This window comes from Acinonyx jubatus, chromosome A2, assembly GCF_027475565.1.
Source record: "Acinonyx jubatus isolate Ajub_Pintada_27869175 chromosome A2, VMU_Ajub_asm_v1.0, whole genome shotgun sequence".
NCBI classification, from domain to species: Eukaryota; Metazoa; Chordata; class Mammalia; order Carnivora; family Felidae; genus Acinonyx; species Acinonyx jubatus.
The window spans coordinates 68,837,864-68,849,883 of record NC_069383.1 but is presented as its reverse complement, the minus strand read 5'-3'; the positions used below and the strand labels follow the sequence as shown (position 1 = coordinate 68,849,883).

The 12,020-nt window shown below is 43.9% G+C and overlaps 1 protein-coding gene across 8 annotated transcripts in view; it reads right to left on the bottom strand.

The window, feature by feature from the left end:
* Positions 1–12,020, bottom strand: part of SLC25A13 (solute carrier family 25 member 13) — a 183,779-nt gene that overhangs the window by 54,922 nt on the left and 116,837 nt on the right. The window lies entirely within an intron of this gene.

Genomic DNA, 12,020 nt, shown 5'->3' with positions numbered 1-12,020 from the left:
CAAAAGAAAAAGTGGGTTTGACATGAATACCTGGGTACAGATGAAGGGGTGAGAAGTGAAGAGTTCAGTTTTAAACATGTAGGCTGAGTGGGAATTACGAATCAGAGCACAAGGGAGAGGTTACAGCCGCTTCCAGGAAAGGAACTTAGAGCAGGAGTGGACCTATATAGGTAAACTAAAAAATATTATTATTTTCATTTGTTCTTTCTAAGAAAATAAAATCAAAGGCATATGCCTTTTCTTGGAAACACGCAGCAAGCTATCCCTGAGGATCAGAATACATTGTTCCCAGTGTCATACTGCTGTCCTCGAGAGGGGCTTCATGATGCTAGCCTTTATCAAGGACAATTTTCTAATTCATCGACATAAAAGGGTTCACTTGCAAAGTCTTCTGAGACACCAGCCTGGCACATACTATTCTTCCTAAGCCCACGGACAAAAGTTGCTACTAGCATGAGGGCTGTGTGTATCCAGCCTGCAGACATGTTTTATTGAGTAGCGCAGGGTTTCAAAGATAATTTGAGCTTATTGTAAAGACAGAGCGATCAATCGATTGATCCATCCATCCATCTGACAGCCCTGGACCTCTTTCCGACATCATGGTAATCTGCTCCAGCTGGGAAAGGCTCTACACTTTAGGGTCTGAGCATCAGTTCACCAAGGTCCTCCCCCCCATGCCAACATGGCAATAAGGACAACTGACAGTTGTCATTCATCATTTTCTTGCTCTGCTGATATCATTACAAGAAAGAGGTGTTTTTCTGTGCTTCTGGTTCTAGAAAAAGTACATATAAAACAGCCTTATCATTTACAAAAAAGGTGAGAAAGCTCATTTCATTGTGGAACTGAGTGATGAGGATGATGCTAATGAGAATGTTGTTTAAAAGGAACTAACTTGAAAACAGCTCACAAATTGTTCATTGTGTGTCAGGCACTTTACTAACTCATTTAATCCTCATATGAGTTTGCAAGGTCTTCTCTAGACAGCCACTCTTTGAGCCTGCTGCACCCCAGGACCACAGCTGATTGGACGAGGGTAAGACACCGAAGATAGATGCAGCCACTGAGTTCAGCAACCTGGGCCCTGTGATCTGGTACCATAAGTGGAGCCAGCCAACTATCTATAGAAGCTAAAGTAAGGAAAGAGCCTAAATGTCCATCAACTGATGAACGGATAAAAAAGATGTGGTTTATACATATATTGGAGTATCACTCAGCAATCAAAAAGAATGAAATCTTACCATTTGCAACAACATGGAAGAAACTAGAGGGTATTAATGCTAAGAAAAATAAATCAGTCAGAGAAAGACAAATACCATATGATTTCACTCATATGTGAAATTTAAGAAACACAACAGGTGAACATAGGGGGAAGGGAAGGAAAGGAAAAATAAGATAAAAACAGAGAGGGAGACAAACCATAACAGACTCTTAAATAACAGACTCTTAAATACAATGAGGATTGCTTGAGGGGAACTGGGTGGGGGGATGGGCTGACTGGGTGATGGGCATTAAGGAGGGTACTTGTTGGGATGAGCACTGGGTGTTATGTGTAAGTGTTGAATCATTAAATTATATTCCTGGCAGGGGCGGGGAGAGAAGTAGAGCTAGCCAGTTAGGAATCTTCCCCCAGGAGCATAACCGAGTCCTCAGAGGTGAAGAGCCAGTTAGCACAGGGGCACAAACTGAGAAGACGCCCTGTGGAGTGGGGAACGCCGCCAGCTGAAGCCCTGGAGGTGCTAATGCCACAGTGAAGTGTTAAGAAAATAAGGACAAGAAAAGGAAGTGAGATGGCAGAGAGGAGACAATGGGAAGCAAATGCCAGAGAGAGAACACAGCCCACGAAAGGTGCGCAGATGAGAGGAGGAGCCTGGACCATCTTCTGGTCCCTCCGAGGCCAGCTAGTTCTAGGGACATTCCCGCCCTGGGATCACTGCGAGAGCTCTGCCTTCCTTCTCTCTCAAGTAAACCCTTACCCAAGCTCTGCTCTCGCTAGTTTGAATAGGGCTTTGCTCTTTATAATCTAAATGACCCAGAGCAGCACAGAAAACATGAACTATCGGGCAAAGCAAGTGCTCTTATTCAAAGGAGGCAGTGTTCTCTCCTTCTAAACTACATTCGCTTGTGAATCTTTTACTTATACCCTATGAGGTAATATGATGTCTCTAATAGGAGAAGAAAGGCTTTGTTATTACGTTATGAAAGTACAATGTTAATTTCTACAGGTAGAATATCGGGATGAGCTGCTGTAACTACATCTTAGCATTTACGATTCCCATGTCACTCTGTATTCAGGTCAGGGACCAAAATGTTTAGTTAAATATTTACTTTCTAGATGTATTTTTCTCATCATTAAATTGTAGACCAAAACCAAGGATGAGTTGAAAGCACTGTGATTTAAATGATGATCTCTTGTCTCTAGAACTACCCTGTGACAGTCTTTTAAAATGACTAATAAAAAACAGCCCACAGAGCCGAATGACTACGGTGTTAGGTACAATCACTTCAGCCAGCATTTTCAGCTACTGAGATTTGTTTTTCTCACTACAAATTTAGTAATGCACCGTGAACAGCAAAAATCAAAACCAAACAAAAGAGAAAAAAACCTGTATTTAAGACTAAATATAGGGCAGCAAATATTTATTTGTTCAGCAAACATTTACCAAGTGCCTTTTGCATGCCTGGGACTGGAAGGAACTGGGATGGACATGGTAAATCTGTGCTGCCCCTAGGAGAGATTCTCAGTTTAAAAGAAAAGGGAACCCTAGGTGTCTCGGTGTGCCCAAAAGGAGATAAACCACCTTAAAAAAGAGCGGTGAGTGCCACAGCCCAGAGGTATCCAAAGAACTATGTGAACGTGTTGGAGAACACCAGTTTCTTATAGGACGGAGGATGGCGTCAAAGAGGAGAGGTCCCTGACCTAGATCTTTAAGGACAGGCAGAGGTTTACCAGAGAAAAGAGATGTGGGTAGCATGCAGGGCAATGTGGCCAGGCAGAGGGAATTGTGAGTGAAAGGCCCCCAAATCTCAAGTTCATGGCACATTCAGGGTTGGGACAAGATCAGTGAAGGCTGGTCAGAAATAGCAGTGGTAGGGATGATGACAACGGCCGGTATTGGGGGGCACTTACTACATGCCACACACTGCTCTATGGGCTTTTTGTGAATCAACACATTTAATCTACTCAAGTCAAAAGAGTAACTCAGTGCAAAGTTATTTTTATCCCATCAACAGACACTGAAGCTGACTGCAAGGAGCCTGCCCAAGGTCGCTCATCTGTTAGATGGGGGAACAGGTTGAACCCAGGCGGTCTGATTGTAGGGGGTGACCCTACCTGGTGCCCTGTACCACAACTTCTCTCCCATGTCACGCGAAGAAGAGTGCACCAAATTCTATAGATACCTGCGGTGGCTTTTAAAGTAGAGAGTAAAGTTTAAAAAGTAAAAAGTTCTAGAGGCGGGTGAAAGACAGATGATCAAGGCAGAGAGCTAAGACTCAGAGAGTAATTAAGAGGTTAAAGTAATAGAATTAGAAGCCCTGAGTTTCACCAAATGAATAACTTCAACTCAGTAAGAATAAAACCAAAGTACAGATCCATGCCTAAGACTTGGGCCAGATGTTGGCACATGGGGAGTCCTGGGTAAGTACCATTCGTGTGGCAACTGGCCTGGCTAAATGAGAAAACAAACGTGGCTGTGGACAGCAATCTGATGGCAATCTGAGTGGCACTACAGATGTGGGCCTTGACACCATCAGCCCTGGGTAAATGCCCTTCGCAAGTGGTCATGATCCGTGGGACAATGGCAAGTCACAGAGTTGGGAATTTCAATAACCCTCTTGGTTCCTTGACTTGGTGGGGGGCGGGGGGGGGGGGCAGGGGAACGTGGCTCAGTAACGCCCAAAACAGCCAGTCTTGCTACAGCACTTCAGTACGATCACACTGAAGTTGAAAGTACATATATGTATGACATCTGGGTAACTCAGCAGAAAAATTAGGCTTCTAATATAAGATGTTTCTGCTGGAGTCTGGAAACTCATTTTAACCATCAGAAACAGAGAATGGATGTGTGTGTTGTTTCTAACTTGTCAAAACAGCAGTCTATTTTCCAAGTGCCTCAAATGAAATTTATTAGTGTGGTTAGTTTTCTAATCTTCTCATTTTAGTTCAGCTCCATCAGCACATATGGCAATGCTTCCTTGGCAAACTTTACCAGAAGGCTGCTAATGCGAGAAAAGATTTACAGGGTACAATATTAATATAGTATTTTGTCTTCAAATTTCATGGGGTTGAGATATAAATCACACTATCCCTTTTGCAACCCAATGGGAACTGAGCTGAAGACGTGGGAACGAAGCCCACATCAGGAACCTCCAACTCCAGCTTCATCTGGCACCCAAAAAGGGGTTCCTGGGAGCAGTATGCTGGATCAGAGGGCTACTGTGCTATTCTTTACTTAAAAATCTTTCAGAAATATAGAGTCTCAGAGTTGGAAGGAACTAGGAAAGAAACTCATTAATAATGCTAATTGAAGCTATTTATTTCCAATGGCTTGGCAGCAAAATGAATGGCTTGGATCCTGGGCTTTGGAGATTGAGAGACCTGGGCTTGACTCCCAGGTCTGTACCTTTTTCATGCTGAGTGATCTTGGGGATGTTATTCTTTGAACTCTAGATTCCTCACTGGTAAAACCAAGGATGCTAATGATGACTCACTGGTTTATTACAATAATTATATGAGTAAATGTATACAAAGAGCTAGATGCTACTCAAAACCTTCTTTATCCAAAAAGGTCATGTTTCTATCATCAACCTGTCCAAGGCATATCCTTGATTCTCTTCCTTACAAGAGGCAATTCGGCCTGAGTCATATTCAGTCCAGAATTAAGTAAGGAGTATAATGCTGTCCTCATAGCATTATGCCTATCCTTAGAAGATCTGTGCCCAAGATGTGAGGGCGCATCTGGTCTGACAGTGTCTAGGGGCCCTGCTTACTCTGTGCAAAGATAAGGAAGTAGCACAGAAATAACAACATATCTTTACGTTTTTAAGTTAAAATAAAATGTTTCCGTTAAAAAGTTAAACACTGCTCGGGGTGCCTGGGTGGCTCAATCGGTTGAGTGTCTGACTTCAGCTCAGGTCACAATCTCGTGGTTCGTGAGTTCAAGCCCCGTGTCAAGCCCCGTGACAAGCCCCATGTCAGGCTCCGTGCTGACAGCTCAGAGCCTGGAGCCTGCTTTGGGTTCTGCGTCTCCCTCTCTCTGCCCCTCCCCCACTCACACTCTGTCTCTCTGTCTCAAAAATACACATTAAAAAATTAAAAAAAAAAAAAAAGTTAAACAGTGCCCAACCTCTGAAGATAAGCAACTCTCTACCATGCAATTTCTACTGAGCAGCCGAAGAATCATATGATTAAGAGTGTGGAGTCTGGGTCCAGATGCCGCGTCTGAATGCTGGCTCTGTTCTCTATTAGTTGTGGGATTATGGACAATTTACCCAATCTCTTTGTACCTTAGTTTCTACATCTATAAAATGGACACAAACACAGTACCATCTTCATGGGGTAGTTCTGAAGATGAAATCAGTTCATATACGTAAAGCCCTCCAAACACACAGGAAGTACCACAGAAGTGATTTTTGTTGCAGTCTGTTCTTATCTTCATCAACATCACCATCATCACTATCCTCTTCCTTCACGGAAACTGGCATCTAGGGAGGCTAAGCAGCTCGTCCCAAGTCACTAAGAATTTGGTGACTGTGCAGCAGCACTCAGCTGAATTTAGCTCCCCCACCGCACTCAAGCCCCCATGTGCTCTGCTTTTCCCTGCTCACTCTGGTAGACTTACTGCTCCAATTTTCTCCTTTGCTCTGTAAAGGCTTTTCTTCTGGCCCAGACTGTTCCAAGACATTTCTCTGGGTCCCGCCTGGCACTGGGCTAGCGCCGTGCGTGGACTGGCCCTTTCACACAACAGAAGGAGGGTGGATGTATGGTGGGCATCCACATCATCCCTCCACCCACCCCTCCTGGGTCCTGAATATGAGGCTCTTTAAAACACTGAAGGCACCGAACAGCAAGGCCAAGTGGCAGGTTACAACCTGGTGAACGAGTCAGAGTCGAGAACGCACTGTGGACTGGGCTCAGGTGGAGCAGCAAGCAGGTTGGGAGCCAGGAGGACAGTCCACGGAGAAGGGTTACCACCATGCAGTAGCTATCCCAAAAGACCAGGCTGGAGGAGACAGGTGGGGGCACAGACACCAAGGGGCCACAACAAGGAAGAATCTCCATAACCGATGCAGCATCTCTGTCTCAGGTCAGACAAAAACAAGCCCAGCTTGGACACAGGTACTGCAGAGCATGTCCAACAGGGTAGAAGGCATGTGGGGCAGAGCCAAGAGCAGACTTCGGTAGGGGAGATCAGGGCATACACCATCCCTGCTCCTCTGGCAAAAGGCATGTGAAGCACTTTCTTGTGTTATCTAGTTTCAACCCGGAGGAAACCCCTCTGATGTTACGTTCTTACCCTCCTGACCTCCCCGCAGGGGCCACCACACTTGCCCTCATCTTCCCAAAGAGCCCCTCCTTGCTTTCAACATCAGATTACCCTTCATTCTGGACCTATCAGCACTCTGTGCACCCAGTCTCACAGCTTTTATTCCTGCTCCTAGTTCCATGGCCTTCTCTCTTCACTTGTTCAAGCTTTCTTTCCTCCCTCCCCCTCCAACCGCTTGTCTGTCCACCTTTGACTCATATTGCCCTGAGGCATGAGGCGCTTCCACCCCACCCCCCTCAACCTCGGCTATCCCCTTTCAGAGCATTGGGCTCACTCCAGGTCTGCAGCGGGCTCTTGGGGAACCACCCCAACCCCACCCTCAACTGTGCAGTTGAGCTGGGGAAATGGCAGGGGGAGTGGGGCATGGTGCAGATGTTCAGATGTAAATGATCGCTCGTCCAGGTTACGTGTTTTACTGCACATGTCAAGAACCATCTGATATCTCAGCCATGGCTCAGATTGCCTTTGAGAGACTGTCAAAATGTGAACGAATGATACTGATTATAGTCTAGGAAAGATTTAGTTCCTTTGACTCCTCCTCTGTTTCCGGGGCTGGTTTCCTAGAAGTGAAGATCATTGGGAAGAAAGGTCATATCCCCCTCCTTCAGTTTTTCACTATGGTTGGTACACGGCAACTCCTGCTTATCTTTCCTTCCAGCTCAACTAATTCCTTGCTGCCGAGGTTTCATCTGCTCCCCTTGCTTCAGCCTCAGCAGTGGCAGCAGCTGGTTATAAATTACCATCCTAGAGGCCTGGAGCTACCTCACTCAACCTTTTCTTTGCTGGGCTTCGTTTCCTTCAATCTTTTCATCATCTTTCCCAAGTTTCTAAGCTCGCTGCTGTTCTCATCTGGCCCTGTCAGGCCTCTGACAACACACCCACCCACCTTGGTCTGACTTTGTGCTCTTTCTGCCTCCTACGTTAACACCCTGTGCTCAGTACAGTTGGCTTACTGTAGATTTCCGCAGATGTGATTATCCAAGCTTACAGTTTCCTAGAAGCAAATATCTGCCTTCTGATCCTTTCAAAACCTTATTACCCTAAATTGAAATGTGCAAAAACTACCTGAAAAAAATAAGGTTCAAACCAATCTAGTTTGTGCTCATTAGAAGCTCTGCTGGATGTGGACAGACACCCATGACTGGCGCAGTTCAAGGACTCCCTGTAGCTGGTTCCAAAACACATGCGTTCTTAAGTTATGCAAAACAGTTGTAGAAACTCGAACCCATTATTTGGGTGCTAGATTTTTTTTTAAATCTATTTTTATACACAAGAATTACGCAAGAAGGAATTTTACCATGGACCCATGTAATTTGGGTACTCCCTTCTGTAGAGACATTAACCACAAGAGGCCTCACTTAAATTAGCTGTTTGATAAAACTTCCTTCCAGAATGCAAACATATCAATAACTTCCTGAGATATCATCACAATATCCTCTAGATGTCACCTTGAGAACATTCCAGGATGGAAGGTGACTGCTTTTGCACTATACAGACAACTTGAAATAGACCCATTTAAGACTTCGCAACAATCAGTAGTCTAATTAAAATTTTTTTTTATTTTGCCAGTTACCTCACAGATTAAGTAGTGCTCCAAATTAAGTTTAATTCATAAAATGATCGAATTTCTCTTTCTGGCAGGTTTGCTTTATAGCTCTTTCCACCAACAGAAACAAAAACAAAAACCTTCCTTTAAGAAGTATTTCTCATTGGGGCGCCTTGGTGGCTCAGTCGGCTGAGCATCCAACTCCGGCTCAGGTCATGATCTCACAACTTGTGAGTTCGAGCCCCGCATCAGGCTCTGTGCTGACAGCTGGAGCCTGGAGCCTGCTTCAGATTCTGTGCCTCCCCCTCTCTCTGCCCCAACTCACTCACATCCTGTCTCTGTCTCTCTCAAAAATAAATAAACATTAAAAAAAAAAAGAAGTATTTCTCATAGATTCTGATTTCTCTTGAATCTGTCATTCTCCCCAAAGGTCCTCCCCTAAGCATTTCCCAATTTCTAAGGCTGCTCATCTCTTTACCTGAAACATCTGAGGGAGGAGAGTATAGCAAAGTTTAAAGGCAGAAATTAGTTATTCCTGGACCGGCAAGAGCATTTATTTGGGGATGATTACCCAATAAATTGTTTCCTCTTTAATTTTTTTTTAAATGTTTTTATTTATTTTTGAGAGAAAGAGAGAGAGAGTGAGCTGGGGAGGAGCAGAGAGAGAGGGAGAATCAGAATCTGAAGCAGGCTCCCAGCTCTGAGCTGTCAGCACAGAGACTGAAACAGGGCTACAACTCGTGAACCACAAGATCATGACCCGAGCTGAGGTCGGACACTTAACTGACTGAGCCACCCAGGTGCCTCACAATTGTTTCTCTTTAATATGCCAAGTCCACAGCAGGCTAATAACTGACTCATTGGTCACGTGGTTCATTCAACCCAAACGAACTGTGAGGTAATTCATTAAGGATTTTAAACACCTGAGAGCATGAAATCAAGCTGCAGAGTGGGGAGGAAACACAGGAAGACTTTTATAAGTACTTCAGGGAGATCTGGATTATCTTGGGTGTTATTTCCCTCCATACAGACAGACTCAGCCTGGAGGGTCTGATTTTCAAATATCATAGAAAAACCTTGGAGTATCGATCATTTTCTTGTAAAAAAAGTAGTCTACATAATAGAGGAGGTCTGTAGAGTCAGTCTTATAGGATTTCCAAGGGGATCCTTGCTGACCTGCCCTCCCCACCCCACAACACACACCAAATAAGAAACTCCTGGAGACAAGGGGACAGGGAGCTGCAGAGAGACATGGATAGTCATACGGAAGAAACCCCAATACTAAAATCACTTGTGGCACTCAGGGGTGGGGGTGGGGCACGGGACTGCACCATGTCCACTGAGGACAGTTGCTGCGGTTGCTGACACTCCCCACAGCTGCATTATCAGTCACCTCTGGACGCCGGGGCAGTGATCCCAGTTCACTCCCTGTTCACCACTGGACAACCTCCAGGACCGCATGCAGATGCTGGTGACTGCCAGAGAGAGGAAAGTGAAAAACAACCTGCGGTGGAGTATGCTCAAGAGTTCCTTAGAAAGAACTAAGGAATTACTTAGTGCCACAAGGAATTACTTCTCAGTACAAAAACAGTGTCCCTTTAGAGAGCTGGATTCTTGTTATGGAAAGAAAAGGGAAAAAGAGAGGGAGAGAGATGCTTATTAACCTTCTAATAGATACACCCTGCAAGCACCTTCTTTCAAGCTTAACTGTCAACTTTTTTTCTGAAATATGCATAAAGATAATTTTAAAATAGGGGGAGAGATCTTACTTATGCAACATTCCCAAATTATACTATTCAGGAAATATTAGCAATCATATATGTATTGATGCAGAAAAATTACACATTAAGCAAAATTCCATAATAAGAAAAAATAGACTTGATATTTCAAAACATGTTTATAAATCCAAGATGTCCTCTTGACACCTTCTCATTCCTGCTGGATGAAGCGTTATCAGAGGCGATTCTAAATTCCCAAAATTGAAATTTAAGTTTCCCTTAGAATAAAATTTTTAGTTTTTTTTTTTTTTTTACATTTATTCACTTTTGAGAGACAGAGAGAGACAGAGCACAAGTGCGGGAGGGGCAGAGAGAGAGAGGGAGACACAGAATCTGAAGCAGGCTCCAGGCTCTGAGCTGTCAGCACAGAGCCCAATGCGGGGCTCAAACTCACAAACCACGAGATCACGACCTGACCTGAAGTTGGACGCTTAACCAACTGAGCCACCCAGGCGCCCTAGAATAAAATTTGTAAACACTAAAATTACATTTAATAAGAAATTTATAGTCAAAGAATCTCATGTAGGCTGTGTTCTATCTTGACTTTGTACACACGGGTTATAATACCGATTCCCAGGAATACATCAGGTCTTTGTTGTTTCCATTATAATTTCTGCTAGTACTGACAGATTCCCATTTTTATCTGCTCTTTCTCGCCCAGCATTTACAAATAAGCAGTTACATACAATTATTATTAATTAATGATTATGTGTAAGGCACTAAGAAGAAGTGGTCCCCAACCAGTCAATAAGAGGAACAGGTCATTTTTAGAAAGCAAGATTATAAGTCATTTTTTTTAAAACCTGAACTGCCAATCATCTATTTGCTCTCAAGATCCAAACTACAGAACAAAGCTAAACAAGGTTTTACAGTAGATCTGTTGCTTTATAATTATTTACTAGAAAACAGAGGAAATAAATACAGATGACTCCCAGAATTACTCTTAGACTCATAGTCTATTTATTTAGCATCCTCTGATAGAGAACCCATTAGGGTTCAGGCACCCAAAACAGGTGAGATAAATGGCTTAAATTTCTAAACCAGGAAAAAGGTAAGGACTGCCTCTTTGGTTTTCAAAGTGAACCTCCATCTCTAGTAGGCTGACTCCCCTTCCCTTAAGAGTTAAAACCAGTCCCCCTCATCTTACAGATGTAATCACTGAAATAGCAAGAGGTTTGTGGGATAGCCTGTATTATTAGCCCAGTAACCAGTACTCAGGTATGCTTTAAGCTGTTCTGTCTATGGGGTTAAAAGAATAGGTCAAGGAAGAAAATCCAGGTGCAACCAAGAATCAAGATTTGTCACATTGGTCAAAGAGGAAAGAGAAGGGACTCAATGTTAAGTCAAACCAGGTCAACACAAGCATATTAAAGAAATTCAGCAGGACAAAAAGTATTTCTCACAATCCTAAAGGCACTCTTGACATTTAAATCCAATACCAAGGGAAGGCCATAAAAGTAGTTTGTGAAGCAACGACAAGGCTCTGTCCTCCTTCTGGCTTGAGGCTCAAATGTCTCCAGGCAGAAAACCCACACGGACAGGTAAGGTGGCAGCCTTTGCCAGAATCACTGCAAAGCAGGCACTGTGACATTAACCTTGTACTACTTGGGAGACATTTCATCTGTGAGGTTTGTTGTCACCAGGAGAGAAAAGTATTTCAAATGGAAGGCAGTGACCCTGTAAGGGTCATCATCAATCACCTGGGGTCAAAGACCTTCTCAATTGTAAGAAGAGGCAGGGGGTGAGGGAAAGAGGGCAGAGAAAAGATCAAAAGGCCTTTGATGGGAGTTATCTACCTCCACAATAGAACCTGCAAAACGGACCTTCTCTGGAGTTTAAAACCTCTTAGTTTCTAAGGTGAGAGATTTCAAGAGGGGTCTTTGTTTTTTTTTTTTAAACTTGGGTGCTTAAGATGAAGACTAGAGTCAGCAGATGGCAGAAGAGGCCTACAGGCCCAGGTCTACATGACTGCCAGTTTCAAGGTCTGTCTCTGCAGAGTACTAAATACTGTTTTCTTCTATAGCAAGCACTGGAAGGCAGGGAAGACCCCGCCAGTAGCGCAGTTGCCAAATGGCAAAGTGGCTCAGCTGGAACCACCCTGCAATACTGTATTCTAGCTGATGCAAAATTCTTCTTTTCTCTTTGTCT